General features: G+C 57.0%; 1 protein-coding gene across 2 annotated transcripts in view; it reads right to left on the minus strand.

The window, feature by feature from the left end:
- The window catches only part of LOC138521220 (Fc receptor-like protein 5), a 317958-nt gene that overhangs the window by 53233 nt on the left and 237805 nt on the right, over positions 1-26920 (minus strand). The window lies entirely within an intron of this gene.

Below are 26920 nucleotides of genomic sequence, written 5' to 3' on the forward strand. Positions count from 1 at the left end.
GCACATCCGTCCGATGAAACCAGTGTAAGTTGCTGCCTTCGCATCTATCTTCAGCCCCCTGCTCTTCTCACTACAGACATTACCTCTGACTCTGCTCTCATCAACCTTCATCTTGCCATTACCAATACCCTTAACATTCTTGCCCCAGTCATGAGGATCTGCCTGAAACATGCCTCCAAACGTAACACTTGGCAGGACTACAAACTTGCAGCCTTGAAATGCAAGTGCAGAGCCGCGGAACAGAAGTGGCAGACTTCAGGCTCACCCTCTGACAAACTGGCCTGCCGCTTGCTCCAAAGAGAATATAGACTCTCCATCCGCACCAAGAAAAGGGCTCACACCCAGGCCCGCATCTCTGGTGCATCCAACAACATGGCTTAACTAACCAACCCTGACACAGTCTCCCCCTCACCTATTCCCTCCCAGGCCCTCTGCAATACACTGGCCATACACTTCACTGCAAAAACTCAAACATCCTGACCAGCCTTGCATCCCCCTCCCCCACACCTCTACCCCCTGCCTCCTACAGCCTCTCATCCTCCCTCTGCCTTTCTCTGCTCCTTCTCTCCTATCACACCTGATGAGGTCACCAGAGTTGTCCGCTCCATTAAGGTCTCCTCCAAACAGGTTTCCCCCTGCTCTTCCAGAACCATTAAGGACAACATTGGCCGTCTTGCACCTGTACTTGCTTATTTCTGCAACCGCTCTTTTGCTACTGGATATTTCCCCTCCTTCCTCAATCACTCCCTTGGGCACCCCAACCTGAAAAAACCTTCTGCAGACCCCCCTTGCCCAGCCAACTACCACCCCATATCTATCACCCCCTTCCTAGGGAAACTTTTGGAGAAGCTGGTCTTTTCCCTACTGACTGGGCACACTGAACGTGTTGGTTGCCTCGACGACCATCAATCTGGATTCAAAGCATACAGAGGCACGGAAACTTCTCTTCTGAACACTTGGGAAGAACTCTTTGCATCTCTCGATTCCAACTCGCCTGCTGTTCTCATTCTATTTCATCCCTCCTCTGCATTTGATACTGTCAACCACTCACTCCATCCTCATAAAATGGCTCCATGACACCCTAGGTATCTCGGAGTGGGCACTGGACTGGCTGACCTCCTTCTTTTATGACCGTCTGTCTTAGGTTATTTTGGGCTCTTCCTCCCCCCCCAACATCTACCTCCGCCTGCGGTGTCCCCCAGGGTTCCAACCTCTCTCCTTGGCCCTTTAACACCTATCTTGCCCCACATGCACATCTCCTATCCACCTTCTCCCCTTACTTCCAGTGGTTACGCAGACAACACACAACTCTGATCTCTGCCTCAACGCAAGCAAGACAGAGATCCTTCTTATTGAGACCCCGGCTCCCTCTTTCGTCCCCTCACTCTGGCCATCTTCTATGGGCTCTCCCCCTTTTCCTTCATCTAAAGCCAAAAACCTGGGAGTCATCTTCAACACCTCTCTTTCCTTTTTCCCTAACAATCTGGACCTTGACAAGAAGTCCCACTTTCAACTCTACCTCCTCAAAGGAATTCTTCCTTTTCTCACTTTCCCCCAGAAGCTCAATGTCTCCAGTGCTCTGGTCCTCTCGAGGCTAGACTACTGCAATATCCTCTTCCTTAACCTACCCTCTTCCTCTCTACGACCCCACCAGCTAATCCAGGATAGGTCTGTAAGACTTAAACCCAGGGACCGCATCTCTCCAGCCCTAAAAACTCCCCACTGGCTCCCGGTTGCTGCAAGGATCAAATCCAAATCCCTCTGAACCATTCATAAGGCTGCCTGGGGCCGGGGACCACACTATCTACAACCTGCTCTCACTAAATACTATCCCTCCAGATCTTTACGTTCCTCCGGCACAAGCTCTCTGTGTGTCAAGCGCTTTGCTTAGCAGCATGCTGGTAGCCAATCTCTCTCCTCTGCAGTCTCCCTCCTGTGGAACAGCCTCCCGCTCCCTCTTCGTCTTGAGCCTGATCTCCTCAAATTACAGAAGCTCCTCAAGACTTTCCTTTTCACCTCCTCCTTACCTACTTCCCTCCTCTGTTAAACCCCACAGTTGCTGAGATTGGTGGCCTGGGCCCTTATGTGTCAGCTTGGCTCTGGCCTGTCACACCCAATCGCCTTCAGCCTCCACCTGCCCCCAGCAGGTGCATCGGCACCCACTGGACTATGCCACCTCAGGCTTGCACTTATTTATTAGCAGCTGACCACTCACCTAGGAACTTACAGCTGCTCACTCCTTAGCACTTCCCTCCTGCTACACCTTGCACTTATCCCTCCAACACCCTGTCCCTTCTCTTTCTCTCTGCACTTGTATATTCTGAAGCTAACACAGCCTAGAAGGTCCGCCTCTATCTTTCATTGTTATATTTGACTTTGATTCCCATGTTCCCTCACTGTTGCCCTGTGGGCGCTTTGAAACACAATTTACTTGTTGTTTATGCGCTTTACAAATGCAGAATAAATAAATAAATAAATAGATACATAAATAAATAAGTGAGGCAGCTTGTACATACAGGAAGCAGAAACAATACGGAATCAGTAATACTATAACTTTCCCATACCCAAAGGAAGGGATTTCATGCATTCTAAAAGCAGAGACAAGGTTAGACACTAACTAGACAATTAAGAGAATTGAATTCAGCTGGGGAAAAAAGAAATCACGTAGTGAAGGTGCAGACAGTAAACATCTATTCAGACTTCAGAGGCACATTATATTTTCTTGCGGGGCTTGCAACGCTAGCCCACTCAGACATCAGAGACATTTTCCATTCTTTTACGGCGCTCGCTCAGAGAGCTTGCTCCGGCATCAGAAACATGCCACTTTTTCTTGTGGCACTTGAGATGCAAGCTTACCTGAACACTGGAGGCATGCCACACTTTGCTGTAACAATCACACAGAGGCCCTCATTACGAGTTTGGCGGTAGCCATGGAGCTATTAGCTCCATGGCTGCCACCAAACCGGGCTCATTTACCAGGTTCCTGCAATGAGGAATAACCGGGTTATTCCAACATTGGATACCCGGTCAATCCTCCTCGCAGGAACCATTCCCCATTCCCATTTGACCCCCCACAGGGCTCAATGGGGATGGGGATGGAGGTAACAACGGGCAGATTACAACTGGCCCGTTGTTACCTCCTTCTTCCCCTCGCGGGACCCGGAAAGCACGCCTGGTTTTACCAGGCGTCCGATCCGTGTCCCGCGATGGGAAGCTTGTAATCAGCCCTGTCGGAATGAAGGGGGCCGGTCCAGTACTGGCCCCCTTCATTCCGACACTGCACGGGTCGTAATGAGGCCCTCATGAGTGACCATCCCAGACACAAATGCTGCATTTGTTCCCCTGCAGTGCAAGTCTCAAGACCTCACACAGGGAAACCGTGCCAATTTTCAAAATGCTGTCACCTTGCTCAGCATCATCTAACATCCCTGTGGAGAGTGGTCTGGGTCACTGATAGTGAAGAGGAATGCTCTAGACATCCAGGAACTGCAGAATTCTCACCAGTAAGGAACTTGCAATTCAAAATGACGTGTCTGCCTTTTTATGGCATGATACGAGACCAGAGCACTAAAGCAAACACAGGTTATCCTCATGTTTAGAGGGGCAGCACATTGTTTGTTCTATGTACATGGGATGCGGCTGTATGGATGCAGGGGGTCTGCATTGGATGCGGATTGGAAATTAGTCATGAGGGTACAGGATTATTTGCATGGGTATCCCCATCGTGGGACAATTTGTAATTTTTAAATGAAGAAATGTTGAATCTGTTGTTAGTGTTGTTTGGTTGGTTTGCTGTGGGTGTGGGTAGAATTGGTGTTGGTTGAGTTTTGGGGGAGATTTGAAATTACATTACATGGTTTACCTGCATTTTCTACGCTGGTGCTTGGTTTTGAGGGAGTTTGAGAAGAATGCATTGGCCCTCATTACAAGTCAGTCAAGTAACCCTTAACGCCTGATTCACACTTTAACGCCTGCTTTTTGCAGGCGTTAAAGTCCAAGGCGCTAAGTGACCTTGGTGCTAATTACGGCACCGTAATTTACGGTGCCGTAATTAGCGCCTTCCCCATCCCCATTATGCCCTATTGGGCAAAAATGGGAATGGGGAAGGGCAAATGGTGAATGGGGAATTACCGCCCCACTCACCTTGGAATGGGGCGGTAATTTCGCCATCCACCATGGCGGAATCCGGCATGGACCATGGTGCTAATAGCACCATGGTCCACTGCCTGACTTGTAATGAGGGCCGTTGTGTTGAATGAGGCTTGTGACCAAGGCTCACTATTGTGATCTATAAGGCCTGTTATGTGTTGGAAATGTAGGATCAGTGAGGTGCTGCAAAGAGGTGTTGCAGTGAGCTGCTGCAAGGAGGCGATTACCCAAAGTGATGGAATGTTCTGCTGTTGAAATGTAAGGTTGCAGTGAGGTGCAGCAAGGAGGCGTTTATCCAAAATGTATGGTACTTTTGTGTGTTAAGGGGCAGTGAGGTGAGGCAAAGAGGTGCAGAGACGAGAGTCATAAGTCTTATTCACTGTATCATGCTCACTGGATAGCAGTCCACGTGTTGCACCATGGTTTTAGTTTATTTCTAATGTTGGTTGTGGCTTCTTTGTGTGGCATTTGTTTTTTATTAATTTGCCCTTCAGTATTATTGTTAGTGTTCTGACTGCACGCAGAGCTTTCCTTCATGGGGTTGCATGCTGGCCACAATTTGAGTGATGGAGGAGGGCTTCATATTGGGCTACTGTGTACACAATGCTCGTGTTTCCTTTTTTTAAAAAAAAACTCAATTTGTATTAGATTTGCAAGGAACCAAGAAGATTTCACATATTAGAAAATCATAACACTTCAAATGGTTCCAGTTAGATTATCCCTCCACCCTTCCTCTCCCCTCCCAACCCCTGGTATGCAAGCAATGAGGTGGATAAAACACATTTAGGTTACAGGGAGCAGGACTTTCACAATTCTTCCCACATGCTCCCAAACAGAAATCCTACTTTTCTCATACGATGGCTTCATACATGTTTTGAAACAAGTACTGAGGAGGGTCCGACTTCATCGCCACAGGAGCCCCAGATGCAAAAGTCAGCCTTCCATGTAACTGCTAAAAAATTGCCCACGTTCCATCCCCAGGTCACTCCCCCGACTGTGGAGGGCGGCTGTGATCCTTTCCATGACGTATATATTTTTCGCCACACTGACCCAATCCCTCTTTGCAGGCAGGGCCTCCCTCTACCAATGCATATTCCGAGAAGCTCTAGACGCCAACAGCAAAGAGTGTACCAAATGAGATGGGTACAGAAGATCCCCATCTGCTTCCTCAAGGTCAAAAACAACCAGCAAAGGCTTATTTTAGCTGGTTAATCCATCCCCTTAACCCTGTCCTGTTCTCTAATCCACGCCAACACCTCCTACCAATAGATTTGAACCCTATTGCATCCCCACCACATATGCCAATAATCTGCTTGTCTCCCACATCCATGCCAACATAGAGGACTCACTCCCAGGAACCTCCTAGATAAGCGGACAGGATCATATTGCGAGCGGTGTAACAACTTTATAGCATGAAGCTTGTATTGACATGATATGTTATATAAACGGAAGGAAGTAGAACAATTGTCAACAGTTATGCCAGAGTAGCCGTGGTACTATTAAACAATTCTGTAGTTTTATTCTCAATAAAAGACAAATTCATATACAATACACAATCAAAATATTGGAAAACTGGAGAAATAATGAAACATATATTATAAACAAGACAGTGCATACAGTATTAAACACTATTATTTAAAAAACAATAGTCTATGTGACATCAATGTGTTTCCTTTTTAGGAGGTTTCTGAGCACAGATAGTCACTCAGTTTATTTTATGTCTACCTTTATGTTCGTATTGAATTTTTAGAAGTGGACAAAGCTTACAAACATTAAGATCTACGTATCTAGCTATTCTATTACCAGACTAAAAGACTTGACATGTTTCCATCCTCTCTTTTCATGTGGGACATTCGGCAGGAGGTGCCACTTGAGTTCCAGATCTAATAGGTGTCACTGACAGGGTAATTCATAGAATTTCGCAGAAAAGTGTCGCAAGCGGCTGGCGCAGAGTGTCCGCGTGCGATTGTCTGCGCCAGGCACGTGCGCTAAAACCGATTTCCGCGCACAGCGTATTCATGGATTTTAGGCTCCCAAACCAGCCGTGGCGCAGAGTATCGCAGCGACCCTGCAGCAGCGCCAGTAACGCCCCCAAGAACGCCCTCGCGCAAGGAAAAGCCATCAAAATCGCTAAATCATTGCAAAGGGCAGCGCTAACCCTGGACCAGTCCACAGGGCTGCCAAACAAGGAACGCAAAGCGGGTAACGTGCATATCAGCGGTACGCGTGAAGTTATACACGCGATTTGGCTGGGTACGTGTATTACAGGGGTGCGCGGGAATTATCACACGCGATTTGGCTGGGTAGGTGTATTACAGGGGTACACTGGAAGTTCTACACGCGATTCGGCTGGGTACGTGTATTACAGGGGTGCGCGGGAATTCTCACATGCGATTTGGCCAGGTACGTGTATTACAGGGGTGCGCAGGAATTATCAGACGCGATTTGGCTTGGTACGTGTATTACAGGGGTGCGTGGGAAGTACTACACGCGATTGGCCAGGGTACGTGTATTACAGGGGTACGTGGGAATTATCACACGCGATTTGGCTGGGTACGTGTATTACAGGGGTACACGGGAAGTTCTACACGCAATTCGGCTGGGTACGTGTATTACAGGGGTGCGCGGGAATTCTCACATGCGATTTGGCCAGGTACGTGTATTACAGGGGTGCGCGGGAATTATCAGACGCGATTTGGCTTGGTACGTGTATTACAGGGGTGCGTGGGAAGTTCTACACGCGATTGGCCAGGGTACGTGTATTACAGGGGTACGTGGGAATTATCACACGCGATTTGGCTGGGTACGTGTATTACAGGGGTACACGGGAAGTTCTACACGCGATTCGGCTGGGTACGTGTATTACAGGGGTGCGCGGGAATTCTCACATGCGAATTGGCCAGGTACGTGTATTACAGGGGTGTGCGGGAATTATCACACGCAATTAGGCTGGGTGGGTCCTCACAGGTGTTCCCTGTACACCCTCCACGGCCCCTGCAGGCAGCCCACAAAACAGAGGACTACCCTGCACACCTGCTCATGTCCCCCTGCACCCCCACCCCCCAGCATCCAGGGTCACCCTCCACCAGGCCCCCACTCATGTCCCCCTGCACCCCCACCCCCCGGCAGTGCAGGGGCAGCCTCCACCAGGCCCCCACTCATGTCTCCCACCACCCCCACCCCCCAGCAGTGCAGGGTCACCCTCCACCAGGCACCCACCCATGTCTCCCACCACCCCCACTCCCCAGCAGTGAAGGGGCACCCTCCACCAGGCCCCCACCCATGTCTCCCACCACCCCCACCCCCCAGCAGTGCAGGGGCAGCCTCCACCAGGCCCCCACTCATGTCTCTTACCACCCCCACCCCCCTGCCACCATGGGCAGCCCCCACCAGGCCCCCACTCATGTCTCCCACCACCCCCACCCCCCAGCAGTGCAGGGTCAACCTCCACCAGGCCCCCACTCATGTCCCCCTGCACCCCCACCCCCCGGCAGTGCAGGGGCAGCCTCCACCAGGCCCCCACTCATGTCTCCCACCACCCCCACCCCCCTGACACCATGAGCAGCCCCCACCAGGCCCCCACTCATGTCTCCCACCACCCCCACCCCCCAGCAGTGCAGGGTCAACCTCCATCAGGCCCCCACTCATGTCCCCCTGCACCCCCACACCCCAGCATCCAGGGTCACCCTCCACCAAGCCCCCACTCATGTCTCCCACCACCCCCACCCCCCGGCAGTGCAGGGGCAGCCTCCACCAGGCCCCCACTCATGTCTCCCACCACCCCCACCCCCCTGCCACCATGGGCAGCCCCCACCAGGCCCCCACTCATGTCTCCCACCACCCCCACCCCCCAGCAGTGCAGGGTCACCCTCCACCAGGCACCCACCCATGTCTCCCACCACCCCCACACCCCAGCAGTGCAGGGGCACCCTCCACCAGGCCCCCACCCATGTCTCCCACCACCCCCACCCCCCAGCAGTGCAGGGGCAGCCTCCACCAGGCCCCCACTCATGTCTCTTACCACCCCCACCCCCCTGCCACCATGGGCAGCCCCCACCAGGCCCCCACTCATGTCTCCCACCACCCCCACCCCCCAGCAGTGCAGGGGCACCCTCCACCAGCCCCCCACCCATGTCTCCCACCACCCCCACCCCCCGGCAGTGCAGGGGCAGCCTCCACCAGGCCCCCACTCATGTCTCCCACCACCCCCACCCCCCTGACACCATGGGCAGCCCCCACCAGTCCCCCACTCATGTCTCCCACCACCCCCACCCCCCAGCAGTGCAGGGTCAACCTCCACCAGGCCCCCACTCATGTCCCCCTGCACCCCCACCCCCGGCAGTGCAGGGGCAGCCTCCACCAGGCCCCCACTCATGTCCCCCTGCACCCCCACACCCCAGCATCCAGGGTCACCCTCCACCAGGCCCCCACCCATGTCTCCCACCACCCCCACCCCCCAGCAGTGCAGGGGCAGCCTCCACCAGGCCCCCACTCATGTCCCCCTGCACCCCCACACCCCAGCATCCAGGGGCACCCTCCACCAGGCCCCCACCCATGTCTCCCACCACCCCCACCCCCCAGCAGTGCAGGGGCAGCCTCCACCAGGCCCCCACTCATGTCTCTTACCACCCCCACCCCCCTGCCACCATGGGCAGCACCCACCAGGCCCCCACTCATGTCTCCCACCACCCCCACCCCCCAGCAGTGCAGGGTCAACCTCCACCAGGCCCCCACTCATGTCCCCCTGCACCCCCACCCCCCCGGCAGTGCAGGGGCAGCCTCCACCAGGCCCCCACTCATGTCTCCCACCACCCCCACCCCCCAGCAGTGCAGGGTCACCCTCCACCAGGCACCCACCCATGTCTCCCACCACCCCCACTCCCCAGCAGTGAAGGGGCACCCTCCACCAGGCCCCCACCCATGTCTCCCACCACCCCCACCCCCCAGCAGTGCAGGGGCAGCCTCCACCAGGCCCCCACTCATGTCTCTTACCACCCCCACCCCCCTGCCACCATGGGCAGCCCCCACCAGGCCCCCACTCATGTCTCCCACCACCCCCACCCCCCAGCAGTGCAGGGTCAACCTCCACCAGGCCCCCACTCATGTCCCCCTGCACCCCCACCCCCCGGCAGTGCAGGGGCAGCCTCCACCAGGCCCCCACTCATGTCTCCCACCACCCCCACCCCCCTGACACCATGAGCAGCCCCCACCAGGCCCCCACTCATGTCTCCCACCACCCCCACCCCCCAGCAGTGCAGGGTCAACCTCCATCAGGCCCCCACTCATGTCCCCCTGCACCCCCACACCCCAGCATCCAGGGTCACCCTCCACCAAGCCCCCACTCATGTCTCCCACCACCCCCACCCCCCGGCAGTGCAGGGGCAGCCTCCACCAGGCCCCCACTCATGTCTCCCACCACCCCCACCCCCCTGCCACCATGGGCAGCCCCCACCAGGCCCCCACTCATGTCTCCCACCACCCCCACCCCCCAGCAGTGCAGGGTCACCCTCCACCAGGCACCCACCCATGTCTCCCACCACCCCCACACCCCAGCAGTGCAGGGGCACCCTCCACCAGGCCCCCACCCATGTCTCCCACCACCCCCACCCCCCAGCAGTGCAGGGGCAGCCTCCACCAGGCCCCCACTCATGTCTCTTACCACCCCCACCCCCCTGCCACCATGGGCAGCCCCCACCAGGCCCCCACTCATGTCTCCCACCACCCCCACCCCCCAGCAGTGCAGGGGCACCCTCCACCAGCCCCCCACCCATGTCTCCCACCACCCCCACCCCCCGGCAGTGCAGGGGCAGCCTCCACCAGGCCCCCACTCATGTCTCCCACCACCCCCACCCCCCTGACACCATGGGCAGCCCCCACCAGTCCCCCACTCATGTCTCCCACCACCCCCACCCCCCAGCAGTGCAGGGTCAACCTCCACCAGGCCCCCACTCATGTCCCCCTGCACCCCCACCCCCGGCAGTGCAGGGGCAGCCTCCACCAGGCCCCCACTCATGTCCCCCTGCACCCCCACACCCCAGCATCCAGGGTCACCCTCCACCAGGCCCCCACCCATGTCTCCCACCACCCCCACCCCCCAGCAGTGCAGGGGCAGCCTCCACCAGGCCCCCACTCATGTCCCCCTGCACCCCCACACCCCAGCATCCAGGGGCACCCTCCACCAGGCCCCCACCCATGTCTCCCACCACCCCCACCCCCCAGCAGTGCAGGGGCAGCCTCCACCAGGCCCCCACTCATGTCTCTTACCACCCCCACCCCCCTGCCACCATGGGCAGCACCCACCAGGCCCCCACTCATGTCTCCCACCACCCCCACCCCCCAGCAGTGCAGGGTCAACCTCCACCAGGCCCCCACTCATGTCCCCCTGCACCCCCACACCCCAGCATCCAGGGTCACCCTCCACCAGGCCCCCACTCATGTCTCCCACCACCCCCACCCCCGGCAGTGCAGGGGCAGCCTCCACCAGGCCCCCACTCATGTCTCCCACCACCCCCACCCCCCTGACACCATGGGCAGCCCCCACCAGGCCCCCACTCATGTCTCCCACCACCCCCACCCCCCAGCAGTGCAGGGTCAACCTCCACCAGGCCCCCACTCATGTCCCCCTGCACCCCCACCCCCCGGCAGTGCAGGGGCAGCCTTCACCAGGCCCCCACTCATGTCTCCCACCACCCCCACCCCCCTGCCACCATGGGCAGCCCCCACCAGGTCCTCACAATCCCCAATCATGTGCGTAATGGTCAGCCTCCACAGCCAAAAAGCCCTACCAAGTAACCCATTCACCCACATGGAAATGAAAACACATGTTACACCCCCAATGTTCATGAAGCAAATGAACCCATGTCCGTCACACACATATTTTCCAATTGAATGGGAAAACACACAACATGACATGCATGAAACCAATGAGATGAAACCACACAGTGAACAATGGAAAAAAAAATGTATTGGACAAAAATACGAATGCTAAAGAAAGAAAAATAACTACAATGTAAATGTGAAAAAATAAGCTGCATGTCCGCATAAAAACACAAAAGTAGAAAATCAAATCCAAAAAATGTTGTCCAAAGTGAAATGTAAAAACTCTCCATGCAACAAAGAACTATGTACAAAAATAACAAGGGTCCATCATCACAACTGAACTAAGGAAACCTCCTAAAAAACCTACCTAAATATCAACTATATACAAAAAGTGGAGCAGTGTCCGTCGACTCCAAATCATAAGAAAAAACAAAGGAAACCTAAAACTAAAGAACTATATACAAAGGCGGCGGGCAAGTCCAGCGGCTCACTCCGTGGTGTTCCGGGCCAGGGCATCATCGAACTCCTGTTCGATGTCCCGGAGGCGGTCCAGTTCCATGGCCCCGAGGGTCCGCAGGGACGACGCCGTGTCCTCCTCCAACCCCCTGCGGATTGCCTCGAGGCACTCGGCCCGCCTCAGGGCCCTCCGCATGGAGTTCTCCGCCCTGACCATTGTGAGCCGGGCCTCTTCCGCCCGCCGCCGCTCCGCACCTATGGCGTGGCCCAACCGCTGCCACACGGAAGACACTCTCTGTCCTGGGTCCTCCTGCCCTCCGGCCGATGCCTGCCCCTCCGATGTCGAAGGCCCCGAGCCTTCATGGCTCCCACCATGTTGCTGCTGCTGCTCTGCCTCTGCCCGTGCACTGCCTCCTGCTGCCTGCACATCCTCCGCCGGCTGGGGTGCAGTTGTTGATGTGGCCACCCCTGCTGGACGTCCGACTCCCGACTGTGGCAGGGATGCCTCCTCCACCAGCCTGGCCGCACTGTCAGAGGCAGCTCCACAGGGCACCCAGGTGACTGATGGGTGGGAAGATGGCAGGGAGGACGACTGGCGCGTAGGGGGTCCAGTTGAGGAGGGGGTCGGAACAAGCCCCATCAGACGGAGGAATCCGGTCTGGGTGACCTGTCCCAGCAGGCTGACGTGGTCAACGAGCCATTCGAGATGACGTGCAGTCTCTCCATGAAAAGACTGCAGGTCACCTCGCATGGCCCGTTGACGCAACGCCACACCAGCCAGGACAGGCTCAACCCGGACCTGGATAGCCACGTCCGCAGGCAGAGGAAGGCCAGTTGACGTCAGCTCATCCCCTGCCTGGAAACGGGTCTGGACGTAGGCATCCCTGCTGGTGCAAGATGATGCAGGGACAGGATCGGGGACAGGATTGCACACAGGCACCTACGCGGCGGCCTGTGCTGCCTCCTGTCCCTGGTCCTGGACTGCACCACTAGCACCAGTGGGATCCCCACCTCCAGACCCCGTCTCTGGTGCTTGCACGGCCTCCTCCTCCACCAGACCCCCCACCACCTGGATGACTCCGTGCCATCTTCCCCTGTTGGGCCCTGTGGGGTCCCAGCTGCCCCTTCTGCTGCCGAGGAGTCCAACTCCAACCTCCGCCTCTTGGACCTCCCCCCGGCAGCTGCGGCCTGGGACGCGGCACCGGACTCCTCACTCCCCGACGAGATGACAACACGGGAGGGGAGGCCGGCCTTGCGTCTCCGGCTGGCGGTCGGATCCCCGCCGCTGTGCTCCACAGCACCTTCTCCGCCCTCTTCATCAGTTGACGCTGCAGACAGGGAGAAACAAAACACAGGCATCAGGGCACTGTACAATGGACACATACACACATGACAGTTGCACATGAGTGGCATTGGCAAACCTCAGACATGTCATCACAATCCCCAACACACATGTCATTGCAACTCGCACACATGAGCCATACCACAGCCATATCGCAACTGCCACCACCATCCATACACATACAACAGCATGAGCAGCCAAAGGTGACCCAGACATCACATGCAACACAGGAAGTGCACCACACATGTACACACACCACCACACTTGCATGCATGTGTACACCTCTGCCAAGTGTCGCACTGTTCAGACGGGCATCCATGTCACATCTGCCAATCAGGCTTACACATACCGCAGTCACATGCATCCATGTTGCATCACTGTTGCACCCTTGTCAAATACACACACATGCACATGTACACAGTGCTCATACATGCAGCCCAAAACAACATACATGCGTGACATCACGGACATGTCTACTTACATACACATACATACAAACATGTGTGCACGCACAACTGCATTTGCCATGCAAGCCTACACACACAAGCACCATCCATGTCTCACACATTACAGCCCTCGCATGTGTCAGCCCCACGGCCATGTACACCCCCACCCATACTCGACCCCATACAAACAGATGTGCAACCTGCACAATACCGAATAATCACCACACGCACTGCTCACAACCAGGATGCATGTACACTCACCGCTCGACTCCAGACGGGTCTGCTTCTCCAGGACCTGGACGTGGAGCGCTGGGGATATGCGTTCCAGGACCCCCATCTGTTCTTCCGACAAGTGGCCCCGGCGCCCCTTGGCATCCGCTGCCTTCAAGAGGCGCCGGGCCTTGTTCAGGGTCCTGGACCTGAAGTCCTCCCAGCGCTTCCTGACATGTTTTAAGTCCCGGACTGCCACCCCCTCCGCGTTGATGGCAGTCACGATGTCAGTCCAGATCCGAGTCCGTCCTTCCTTGTCGGCGCGGGAACTTCCGAAGAGAGCATCATACTGCCCCAGGACTTGCTCCACCAGGACACCAACTTCGGTGGCACTGAAGCTGGTGCCCCTCTGCCTCTCTGGCCGGGGGTTGTCAGTGGTCACAGATGGTGTTTGCCCCGACATGACAACCCCATGGGCAGGAGTGGGTGGGCAACTGGGTCCTGGGGCTGGGCTGTGGAGCAATGGAATTCCAGTCGGGAGTCTTCGGTTCCAGCAGGGGTGGTCACAGCAACAGCACCCCTGGCTGATGTGCAGGCAGCAAATGGCAGTGCACGTGGGCAGCAGGCAGTCAGGCAGCAGCAGATGGTAGGTGGGAGCGTGCTCGGGGCTCTGGGGGGCAGTAGTTCGGCCTTCTGGGCAGGAGCGTGGTCTTCCGTGTGCTTACGCGTGGCCAGCTTGGTACGGAGTGATTTGGCACGTGAAAATCCTGCACGTCAGCGTGAAAATCGAGGAAAGGCCCTTAGCGCGTAAGCGCGTCAGCACGCATACGCGATTCTATTGGACCAAAGGCCCTCAGCGCGTAAGCGCGTCTGTGACGTGACCCGCACGGGTGTTTCCCACACAGCACGTGATGACAGAGCACACGTGGAAAGACTGCACGTCAGAGTCTCATCGCGTGTGATTGGTGGAAATGGCCCTACACGCTGAAGTGACAAAGCGTGTAATTGGTGGAAATGGCCCTACACGCAGAAGTGACAAAGCGTGTAATTGGTGGAAATGGCCCTACACGCAGAAGTGACAAAGCGTGTAATTGGTGGAAATGGCCCTACACGCTGAAGTGACAAAGCGTGTAATTGGTGGAAATGGCCCTACACGCAGAAGTGACAAAGCGTGTAATTGGTGGAAATGGCCCTACACGCAGAAGTGACAAAGCGTGTAATTGGTGGAAATGTCCCTACACGCAGAAGTGACAAAGCGTGTAATTGGTGGAAATGGCCCTAGCGCGTACACGCCGCGTAAGTGACGCTGGACGTGTGGCCCTGTATAAAAGGTACGTGTAGAACACGTTTTCCTTGTACGTGCTTTTCGTGGAGAGCGAGTGGGTGAATTCTGTACTTCTTGTCATTTCACACGCGATTTACTTCACGGCGTTTCAAGTTCGTATTCCCTGTTCCCTCCGACAGCTTTTTCTCTTTTTTCGCTTTTACTGGTTTACCTGGGCCTGTTCCCTCAAACAGTGTTCCCTTCTACTGTTGTCCTGTCTCCTCAGACAGCGTACAAATCTTCTTTTGGCGGGGGTGTTGCCAACCAAACGTGCTCCTTTTACACGCTCGTTTACCAGGCAGACGGTGAGTCACGCACGTATCTAACATCTGTGCTTGCCCCGTGTGTAGCCTACCCCTTCAGAGGTCATTCTAGGCTGCGTGTGACACGCATACGTTCATTCTTGTGTTACTGGGTGCCACAGCGTAGTGCAGGTTTTTCTTTCTGCACACGTGGTCTAGGAGGGGTTGCGTGCACGTCATCTCCCTTTTTTGGGGCTCCTGTGCGTAGCGTGACCCGTCATCTTTCCCCAGGGGTTACAATCAGCCTTGCAAGAGCACTAGGGTACAATTACCATCTGGTACCCAACCCCTTTGACCCCCTATTGCCCAGGACAATAGTTTCCAGCCACTCCCATACGCACATTTACATCAGTGCCATGGCTGGGAGGCGAGGATTCCGTAAGGGTGGCAAAGGTGGAAGAGCCACAAGTGGTGGCCGTGGTGGATCCGGTAGGGGACGTGGTCGTTACTTGCAGGGTGAGCCTGTCCCCCCATGTGTGGAGGACCAGTCAAGGGCACCCATAATCCCCCCCCCCCTCCCGTTGAGGCTGATTTGGCTGACACCATCCATGCTCAGCCCTTGTTGGACCAGCCCATTGTGGCACCAGATCTGGCTGACTCCATGGCTGACTTCCAGGTCAGCAGGCCTATGACACGTGCGCTGGTGCACGTTGATGTCACCATGCCACGTGCATCTGGGCCAGCAAGGTCATCTGCTGCACCAAGGAGGCAGGGCGGAGAGGCTGCAGGGGCAGCTGCGGCTCCATCCACCCCAGCCCTCACACACCCAGCCAGGACAGTGTCGGTCCTAGTCCATGCTGCTGACATTCCCCCTGACACCATCACACTAGAGCCAATGCCTGCACCAACTCCCATGCTGAGTGTGCAATCCCACACTCCTGATACAGAGTCCACCAGGGCTCCTGCCCCTAGTGTCCAGAGCGGCGCAGGACACTCAGGATCACCACCACCACCTTCCAAGCGGAAGAGGAAGAGTGCTCGTCCGGCACAGGCTGATGCCCCAGACACGGCTACACAGTCCGGCCCATCCAGGAAGCCCAGCTTCACGGATGACGAACTGAATGCACTTGTCGAGTATGTATCCGGACATGACAACGAGATGGTCATTGTTGCAGGATCCAAGACCACACCTGCACAACGCCAGGCACACTGGCAGACCGTTGCGGACATCGTAAGTGCCCTTGGAATCGTGAGGCGCACAGCCAATGATTGCTATAAGCGCTGGAATGACCTAAAGCGCAGGGCAAAGAGTAAGCTGGCCTCAAGTCATGCCGCAACTCTAGTGACTGGAGGTGGGTCTCCAGTAGTAGACATGGAACTCACTCCACATGAGTCAGTCGCTGGGACCTACGTCACGGAGGAACAGATCCAAGGCGTGGGAGATCTGGCTGATTACGAGGCATTGTCCGGTGAGTGCACATGCATGTGTGTGTCATCCATGTGCATGGTGTGTGTGTGAGGGCTTCTGTTTGTGTGCCAGGTGAGAGTGTGTGCGCCTGAGTCGTATGGGTCAGCCATGTGCTTCATGCAATACTTCCTGCGCAGCTGCATTTGGCCATAGCAGTATCCCTTCTGCCAACAGTAGACATCTAGCCCAACTGCACGCCAGTTGCCCTTGAAGTGTCACCTTGCCACAACATAGTTGCTTATTTTTCACTGTTCATTCAGTCAGTTTGTTTTCATTCCACCACTTTCACCAGGCATGTCGCTGTCCACTAGTCACATGTCTGACATGGCTATGGTAAAGTGGAGTGACTTTGTTACCTGGATATCATTTGTACACACATGTCCCTGTGCAATTGGACCATTTCAGACTGGCAGCTCCAGGTGAAAAATCTGACCTGTTAGAATTAGGAAAGCGATTACATGCGGGAACTGGACTGAATGAATAGGTGCTGCCCTCCTCTCCATCTTCACTCAATAGCAATGGTACATGCCATCTGTGTGATGGCATGTGTGTATCACCTGGCAATCACAGGCCAATGTGTGATGCCACTGCCAGGCAGCATGCAGAAAATGTGTTCATCTTCCATCTTAGTGTCATCAGTGTGTGCCATTTGCCTGCACTTCATACGCAGTGAGGGTGCATGCATGGGAGGGTTTCAGTCATGTGGGACATGTGTCAATCAAGTACTGGTTCTCTTGCTTCTCAGCCCTCATTGTGTGCCATGGTGCTAATGCCTGTTTCCATTTCTTTGTTTTCATGTCTTTGCAGGGGAAGACGCACCTGATACTGCTGGGGTTGTGGAGATGGTGCAGACCCAGGAGGGGTCCGAGGGCCGACCAACCACCAGTGAGGGACGTGGTGTGGTGGTGGGGGAGAACCCACAAGTGCTGCAGGTCGTGCTCTCAAGGGGTGTCTCTGGCTGCACCTCCCCGAGCTGTACTCAGGTGTTGATTCGGATGAGACCTACGTGCCGTCGCAGGTGAGTGTTCCAGGGAGGGATTCTGTTCTGTCTCACCCACCTGCACCAGGGTCAGAACCCTCCATGGGGATGTCAGTGTTGGCAGCTACGCCTTCGGTGGTTACGGATGCAGGGTCACACTCCGCGACATCTGATCCTGTTCCTGGGCCAGCAGATCAGAGGGGGAATGCAGTCCTGCAGCCTCAGGCAGTGCCGGCACAGCAAGGCGCAGTTCGCCTTGCCCCAGACAGGTGTGGTGCCCGCCGACGTGGTGGCCGTACGCCACCCGGCAATACCGCATGGGAGCGATCCATTTACGGTATGGCAACCCAACAGGCTGCATCATCCGAGATGATGGCTCAGGCCATGGATAGGGTGGCCACTTCCATTGTCCCCCCAGAAAGGCTGATGGAGCGACTAGAGCAGGCAACCGACTCCATCTGCCAGTCACACAGGGAGGACATGTTGGGGTCCAACAGGGACAGGCGGGCGGCACTGGCGACTCTGCAGGAGGCCATCTCCATTGAGTCCCAGGGCCACAGGGAAGCCCTGAGGCAGGAGCTCCTTCACCTCAGGACGACTCTTGTTGAGCTTGAGGCTTCAACACACCAAAGGACAGAACAGCAGCTGGAGCGTCTCACCCGTACGCTCTCAGCTGAGATGCAGGCAACGAGGGCGGAGGTCCGGGCATCCCGTGAGTTGTTGCATGGGGACCTCCGCACACTCATCCTCCAGAACCAGACCTACCACACCCGCATGCTTGCAGCCATGGAGGAGCAGACTAGGGCCTTGCGTGGGCTGCCTCCCATAGTGCAACCACCTCCGGATGCAGCTGCACAGGGTGATAATGGCGACAGCAGTGATACTCCCACAATAGGGTAGCCGTGTGGGCCATGAGCCCATGGAGGTGTTTTATCTTCCCAGGATCCACACAGGTGGGTTCTGGTGTGCATCCTGTCCTCGGACCTCCTGGGTGGCCTCCCCAACCCCCCCGGGCCCATCAATGGCCATTTTTGATTGTTTCTTATTTTTATTTTTATTTTGATTTCTTTTATTCCCAATTTTTTTGGGACGATTTGTTGGCTTCCGTGGTTCCTGTGGGCATACGCTGCATTGTGGCTGGGCACATGCAGGCTTGTAATGTATTTGGTTCAGATGCTTGGGTTTGAGTCACACACACCCCTCCTGCTTCCCGTTTCCATGGGCTTGCAAAGGGTGTGCCCAAGTGACAGTGAATTACACAGTGACGTTGGACTCCCATGAGCTGTGTGGCCAGTCTGTAGTCAATACTGTGTATACATTCCTAGTGCATATTGCTGTTGTGTTGTACACTGCATGTTGCATTGATGTGTAACTCTTCTTCTGTGTCTACCTCCCAATTTGCAGGTCCCTTCCTCATGTCTACACAAGGACCTCTAGTCTGGAGATGGGGTCCATGTTGGCAGCAGTGCACCTACAACTCTACATGGCGCCAACACTGCACAGTTGGTAGTGGTGGGAGTGCAGGCATTTCCAGGTGGTGAGACTACTAATATGTAACATTTGTGATGTCATGTTAATGGTAGTACGTGCTCAAGTATGTTGTTGGTCCGGCATTGCTGTGAGCATTTCAGGTGTTGCAGGTTTCTAATAGGGACACTGTACATAGTGAGACTAGTGTCATGTTGTGGGGATTACTTTGTTTACCTGCAATTAGCATGACATGGCACGGTGTCGTGTGGCGGTGCTGGGGTTGGGTTGGCTGACATGGCACTGTCCTCTTGTTGCATTTTGCAAGTGGGTATTCATTTTAGCTGCTTGAATGTGTAACTTCACAAAACTGCATTGGTGGTGTCTGTGTGGGTAGGGATGCACACATTGTGACACTTCCAGGTGAACAATCTCAGGCTGATATGGTATTCACGGTTCATTCTCCAGACATTCAGGATCAGTGTCAGGTTGAGTCATCATTGATTGTCAGATGGAATGTGCCAGGGCAGTGTGCACTCCACAGGGGTGTGATTTCTATGTGAAGTAATTAGCCACTAGCTGTGTACGGGCTGCCTCCCCCCGTGCCCTTTCCCCTCCCATGCGCAGCGGCTGTGCATGTGGTTGGGGATGTGGGGCCACCACCATATCCACGGCCAGGCCCCGGCGTGTTGCAACGTTGTGCAGGACACATGCTGCCACTATGATCCTGCACACTACTGGGGGAGCGTATAACAGCTGGCCGCCAGAACGGTCAAGGGAGCGGAAGCGTGACTTTAGCACTCCGAATGTGCGCTCCACTATGCCCCGGGTCGTAATGTGGGCTGTGTTATATCTTACCTCGGGTGGCGTGGTGGGGTTCCAAATTGGCGTCATCATGTGGGGGCTGAGAGGGTAGGCACTGTCCCCTGTGGAGGTGGTGATTGGTATCATTGGTGGGGTTGTGACCTTGCTCAGTATCCAACATGCATGCATGTGCAGTGGCATACATACTCACCAAGCAGCCATGTATCGCCATGCCGCCCAGCTTCTAGGTCCCGGCTTAGGGTGGACATTCGGTAAATGAAGCTGTCGTGGGTGGAGCCGGGATAGTTGGCATATACTGAGGTGATGATTCCCTTGGCATTACATGCTACCTGCACGTTGATGGAATGCCAGTGCTTGCGGTTCCTATAGATGTGCTCAGATGCCCTGGGGGGACGTAGAGCCACATGGGTGCAGTCGATGGCACCTAGCACTTTGGGGAATCGTGCCACACCGTAAAAATCCAGGGCGGCAGCATGCCTTTCTGCAGGTGTTCTGGGCAGGTATATGTGCCTGCGGACTGATGGGCGTGCAGTGATGATGTTCAAGACCTGGTGTAGGCAGCGTGGCTGGGTGGGCTGTGACACCCCACCCACTATGGCACTTGTCCGCTGAAATGATCCAGTGGCTAAGAAGTGCAGTACATTGAGGACCTTCTCCAGGGGGCTGAGTGCTTGGGAGCACAGGGTGGGTGATGTGAGGTCATCCTCCCACTCACTCACCAGGTCCAGTATAATGTGTGGTGGAAACCTGTACCTCCCATACACCTGGTCATCAGGCATCCCGAAAAGGCTGGTTCTGGGTGTGAATATTCTGGCCCTGACTATCCTCCTCCTCCTCCTTTGGTAGCCCACTGCCACTGCTGCTAGGAACGGTATGTTCATCCTGGCGTCTGAGCTTGTTATTGTTAAAGTGCGCAAATTTATGCTTTGCGCGTGTTCTAGGCGAGCTTGTGACCCGCGCACCCCTGGAATCCAGTTCCCAGTCCAATAGCGTGTGGAAATTCACACGCACCACGGGATACAGGTTCGCTGACGTACTTGCGTGTGTAAGTGCCCGCGCACCCATGAAATACACGTACATAGGCCAATCGCGTGTACGCGCACTTTTGTCCAATTACACGCGATGACACTCTGACGTGCAGTATTTCCACGTGTGCCCCGTCATCACGTGCTGAGTGGGGAACACCCGTGCGGGTCACGTCACAGACGCGCTTACGCGCTGAGGGACTCTGGTCCAATAGAATTGCGTATGCGTGCTGACGCGCTTACGCGCTAAGGGCCTTTCCTCGGATTTCACGCTGACGTGCAGGATTTTCACGTGCCAAATCACTCCGTATCAAGCTGGCCACGCGAAAACACACGGAAGACCACGCTCCTGCCCAGAAGGCCGAGTTACTGCCCCCCAGTGCCCCGAGCAGCCTCCCACGTGCCATCTGCTGCTGCCTGCCTGCCTGCTGCCACCGTGCCCTGCCATTTGGTGCCTGCACATCAGCCATCTGCAGGGGTCCAGTTGCTGTGTCCACCCCTGCTGGAACTGAAGACTCCCGACTGGGATTACATCGCTCCACAGCCCAGCCCCAGGACCCAGTTGCCCACCCACACCTGCCTCTGGGGTTGCCATGTCGGGCACTTCCACATCTGGCACCAGTGGCAACCCCAGGCCAGAGGGGCAGAGGGGCACCAGCTTCACTGCCACCGAAGTTGGTGTCCTGGTGGAGCATGTCCTGGGGCGGTATGATGCCCTCTTTGGATCGTCCCGCGCCAGCAAGGAAGGACGGGAGAGGATCTGGGCCGACTGTGTGGTTGCCATCAACGCGGAGGGGGTGGCAACCCGCAACGTCCTGAAGATCAAGAAGCGCTGGGAGGACTTGAGGTCCAGGACCCTTGTGAAGGCCCGGCGCCTCGTGGAGGGGGGCCGGGGCCGCATGAGTTCCATCCAGATGAGGGTCCTGGAACGCGTACGCCCAGCGCTCCACGCCCAGATCCTTGAGAGGGAGGCCCGTCTGGAGTTGAGCGGTAAGTGTCCAAGCATTACTGTGTGAGACAGGGCATGTTGCGGTGTGCTGGTTCTATGATACTTGCCTGTATGTGTGCCATAGGCCATGCATGCATGTATGTGTGCAGGGACATCATGGTAATGCATGTGCGACCAGTGATGTGTGACCCACATGGTTGTTGCATGTGTTCAAATGCCGCATGGGGAGCCCTATGCAGATTTTGAACATGAGAGCATGCCAGTCTCTGTACCTGGACATGGGTGGGGGTGAGGGATGGGTGCTGATGCCAGGTACATATATGGTAGCCATGTCTGTGTGCCTGACCTGCGTGTCTGTGACTTGTGCATGCCATGGATGCATGACACATGTGTGTGACAATGCACAGATTCAGTGAAGCAGCCAAATTACCCTTGTATCCGCTGTGTTTGGTGTGTTTGGGGCCAGATGGATGTGACTGAGGTGAAGTGTGTGCATGTGATAGGCATGAGCCATGATGCATGTGAGTTACATATCATTGAATGTTTCAAGAGTCCATTGGACATGCATGGAAATGTCCATGGCATGCACCATGCCTGTTACTGTGTGTGTTTTGCCTGGACTGACCCATGTGTTGTGGAGGGACATGATGGAAGTGTACTTTGACAGTGGTGCTCATCTGCTATTGCTTCCTGTCTAGGGGACCATTGTACAGTGCCCTGATGCTTGTGTTCTTTGTCTCCCTCTACGCAGCGGCTAGTGAAGAAGAGGGCGGAGACGGCGCTGTGGAGCAAGGCGGCGGGGATGCCCCCACGGCTGCAGCGGAAGGGGTGGGTGAGCCCCCACAGGGGCCTGCTACGGTGGGAGACGGTGAGGAGCCATCCAGGTTGGTGGTTTGCACAGAAGAGGAGGAGGCCGCCACTGGGGCACACATGGGGCCTGGTGGGGGCATCCCTGCTGGTGCAAGTGGTGCAGTCCAGGGCCAGGGGCAGGAGGCAGCACAAGTCACCGTGGAGGGGCCTGTGCATGTCGCTGTCCCTGACCCTGTGAGTGCACCACCATGCACCAGCAGGGATGCCCCGTCCCAGGCCCGTCCGCAGGTAGAGGGGATGTCCATGTCACCTGACTCCCCTCCACCTGCGGACGTGGGAACCCCTGGCCGTGTGGAGAAGGTCCTGATTGGGGTCGCGATGCGCACGGCTGTGATTCGTGATGCCGTGCGTGCTTCCCGGGAGGAGGACGCACGTCATCACGAAGTGCACCGTGCCGACGTGGCCCAATTGGGATCGGCCATGTTCGGGGGTTTTCTGCATGTGTTGTCCAATCTGGCGGCCCTCTCCTCCTCTGTGCAGGCTATACACCAGTCGTTCTCCTTGCCGTCTTCCGGCCCAGATGCCACCAGGGCCCCCTGTGGACCTGCCCCGACCAATGCAGCCAGCTCGGTGGGGATCCCATCCCTGCCACAGTTGGGAGTCGGAGGTCCAGCAGGGGTGGACAACACAGCAACTGGACCCCAGCAGATGGAAGATGTGACAGCATCATCAGGCAGGGCACGTGCACGACGGCGTCGGTGGTTTCCATCAGCCTGGATGCCGTCGTGCTGGCAGAGGCAGTGGCGTCGGAGGCAGCAGCAGGCTCGACGTGGGAGGCATCATGGCTCGGGGCCTTCAAGATCAGAGGGGCAGGCATCGGCCGGAGGGCAGGGCAACCCTGGGATGGTGGTGTCTTCCGTGTGGGAGCAGTTGGTCCAGCGGATAGGTGCGGAGCGGCAGCGGGCGGAAGAGGAGCGGCTCACCATGGTCAGGGCGGAGTTCTCCATGCGTCGGGCGTTGAGGCGGGCTGAGTGCCTCGAGGAAGCTCGCAGGGAGTTTGAGCTGGACATGGGGTTATCCCTGCGAGACCTCGGGGCCAGGACAGAGTCCCGCCTCCAGGACATCGACATGGAGTTCGATGATGCCCTGGCCAGCAACATCACCGAGTGAGCCGCAGGACTTGCCCGCTGCCTTTGTATATAGTTATTTAGTTAGTGTTAGGTTTCCTTTATTAATTTTTGTTTTTTTGGACCGCTCGGACAATGGCCACTTTTTTGTATATATTATTTTCATTAGGTAGTAGTAGGTTTCATTTATGGTGTTGGGCTCATGGACCCTGGAATTTTCGTGTATATAGTTTGCTTTTTGAAGAAACATTTTTTTTATTAATTATTCTGTTCACCATGAGGAAATGGTTTTTCATTATTTTACTTCCACATGATTTTGCTTTGGACAACATTTGTTTTTGGATTACTTTGCTTTTTTTATTTTTACATTTGTTCTCGGACATGGACCATTTATTTTGTTATCCCCATTGTTGTATGTTTGATTTTTTTACTTATTTTTCATCTTTAATACATGTTTTTTTAACTTTCACTTGTGGTATTTTCTCATTGGTTTCATACATGTCATGATATGGGTTTTGACATTCACTTGCACCCATTGTGTATGTGTGTGTGACGGACATGTGTTCATTTACAGACTTGCCATTGGGGTTGTATCATGTAATTGCATTCACTATGTGGGTGGATGCAATCCTTGCCTGGGTGTTTGTGCTGGGTATGCTGCCCATTACTGCCATGATTGAGTATCGTCAGGACCTGGGGGCAGGGGGACATGTGTGGGTGCCTGGTGGAGGGTGCCCCTGCACTGCTGGGGTGTGGGGGTGGTGGGAGACATGAGTGGGGGCCTGGTGGAGGGTGACCCTGGTGGCTGGGGGGTGGGGGTGGTGGGTGACATGAGTGGGGGCCTGGTGGAGGGTGACCCTGGTGGCTGGGGGTGGGGGTGGTGGGAGACATGGGTGGGGGCCTGGTGGAGGGTGCCCCTGGTGGCTGGGGGGGTGGGGGTGGTGGTAGACATGAGTGGGGGCCTGGTGGAGGGTGCCCCTGCACTGCTGGGGTGTGGGGGTGGTGGGAGACATGAGTGGGGGCCTGGTGGAGGGTGACCCTGGTGGCTGGGGGGTGGGGGTGGTGGGTGACATGAGTGGGGGCCTGGTGGAGGGTGACCCTGGTGGCTGGGGGGTGGGGGTGGTGGGAGACATCGGTGGGGGCCTGGTGGAGGGTGCCCCTGGGGGGTGGGGGGTGGGGGTGGTGGGTGACATGAGTGGGGGCCTGGTGGAGGGTGACCCTGGTGGCTGGTGGGTGGGGGTGGTGGGAGACATGGGTGGGGGCCTGGTGGAGGGTGCCCCTGGTGGCTGGGGGGTGGGGGTGGTGGTAGACATGAGTGGGGGCCTGGTGGAGGGTGACCCTGGTGGCTGGGGGGTGGGGGTGGTGGGTGACATGAGTGGGGGCCTGGTGGAGGGTGACCCTGGTGGCTGGGGGTGGTGGGAGACATGGGTGGGGGCCTGGTGGAGGGTGCCCCTGGTGGCTGGGGGTGGTGGTAGACATGAGTGGGGGCCTGGTGGAGGGTGCCCCTGCACTGCTGGGGTGTGGGGGTGGTGGGAGACATGAGTGGGGGCCTGGTGGAGGGTGACCCTGGTGGCTGGGGGGTGGGTGACATGAGTGGGGGCCTGGTGGAGGGTGACCCTGGTGGCTGGGGGGTGGGGGTGGTGGGAGACATGGGTGGGGGCCTGGTGGAGGGTGCCCCTGGTGGCTGGGGGGTGGGGGTGGTGGTAGACATGAGTGGGGGCCTGGTGGAGGGTGACCCTGGTGGCTGGGGGGTGGGTGACATGAGTGGGGGCCTGGTGGAGGGTGACCCTGGTGGCTGGGGGTGGTGGGTGACATGAGTGGGGGACTGGTGGAGGGTGACCCTGGTGGCTGGGGGTGGGGGTGGTGGGAGACATGGGTGGGGGCCTGGTGGAGGGTGCCCCTGGTGGCTGGGGGGGTGGGGGTGGTGGTAGACATGAGTGGGGGCCTGGTGGAGGGTGCCCCTGCACTGCTGGGGTGTGGGGGTGGTGGGAGACATGAGTGGGGGCCTGGTGGAGGGTGACCCTGGTGGCTGGGGGTGGTGGGAGACATGGGTGGGGGCCTGGTGGAGGGTGCTCCTGGTGGCCGGGGGGTGGGGGTGGTGGGTGACATGAGTGGGGGCCTGGTGGAGGGTGACCCTGGTGGCTGGGGTGTGGGGGTGGTGGTAGACATGAGTGGGGGCCTGGTGGAGGGTGCCCCTGGTGGCTGGGGGGTGGGGGTGGTGGGGGACATGAGTGGGGGCCTGGTGGAGGGTGACCCTGGTGGCTGGGGGGTGGGGGTGGTGGGAGACATGAGTGGGGGCCTGGTGGAGGGTGCCCCTGCACTGCTGGGGTGTGGGGGTGGTGGGAGACATGAGTGGGGGCCTGGTGGAGGGTGACCCTGGTGGCTGGGGGTGGTGGTAGACATGAGTGGGGGCCTGGTGGAGGGTGCCCCTGCACTGTGGTGGGAGACATGAGTGGGGGCCTGGTGGAGGGTGCCCCTGGTGGCTGGGGGGGTGGGGGTGGTGGTAGACATGAGTGGGGGCCTGGTGGAGGGTGCCCCTGGTGGCTGGGGGGTGGGGGTGGTGGGTGACATGAGTGGGGGCCTGGTGGAGGGTGACCCTGGTGGCTGGGGGGTGGGGGTGGTGGGAGACATGAGTGGGGGCCTGGTGGAGGGTGCCCCTGCACTGCTGGGGGGTGGGGGTGGTGGGAGACATGAGTGGGGGCCTGGTGGAGGGTGCCCCTGCACTGCTGGGGTGTGGGGGTGGTGGGAGACATGAGTGGGGGCCTGGTGGAGGGTGCCCCTGGTGGCTGGGGTGTGGGGGTGGTGGGAGACATGGGTGGGGGCCTGCTGGCAGGTGCCCCACAGTGCTGGGGGGTGGGGGTGGTGGGGGACATGAGTTGGACATGGGTGGGGGCCTGCTGGCAGGTGCCCCACAGTGCTGGGGGGTGGGGGTGCAAGGGGACATGAGTTGGTGTTCATTAGTTCAAGGAGACATGTGCCTTTGCTGGGGGGCATGCCCATGTTGGGTGGGCTGCCTGCGGGACATGACCAGGGATGCAGGGTAGTCCCCTGTGGTGTGGGCTGCCTGCAGGGGCCGTGGAGGGTGTACAGGGTACACCTGGGAGGACCCACACTGTCAAATCCCATGTGGGACTCCCCGGCACCCCTGAAATACACGTACCATGCAGAAATCGCGTGTAAAACTTCCAGCGCACCCCTGAAATACACGCGCCCAGGCTATTCGCGTGTAAAACTTCCCGCGCACCCCTGAAATACACGCGCCCAGGCTATTCGCGTGTGGAA

This window comes from Ambystoma mexicanum, chromosome 13 (genome assembly GCF_040938575.1).
Source record: "Ambystoma mexicanum isolate Mex_15411 chromosome 13, UKY_AmexF1_1, whole genome shotgun sequence".
Classification (NCBI taxonomy): Eukaryota; Metazoa; Chordata; class Amphibia; order Caudata; family Ambystomatidae; genus Ambystoma; species Ambystoma mexicanum.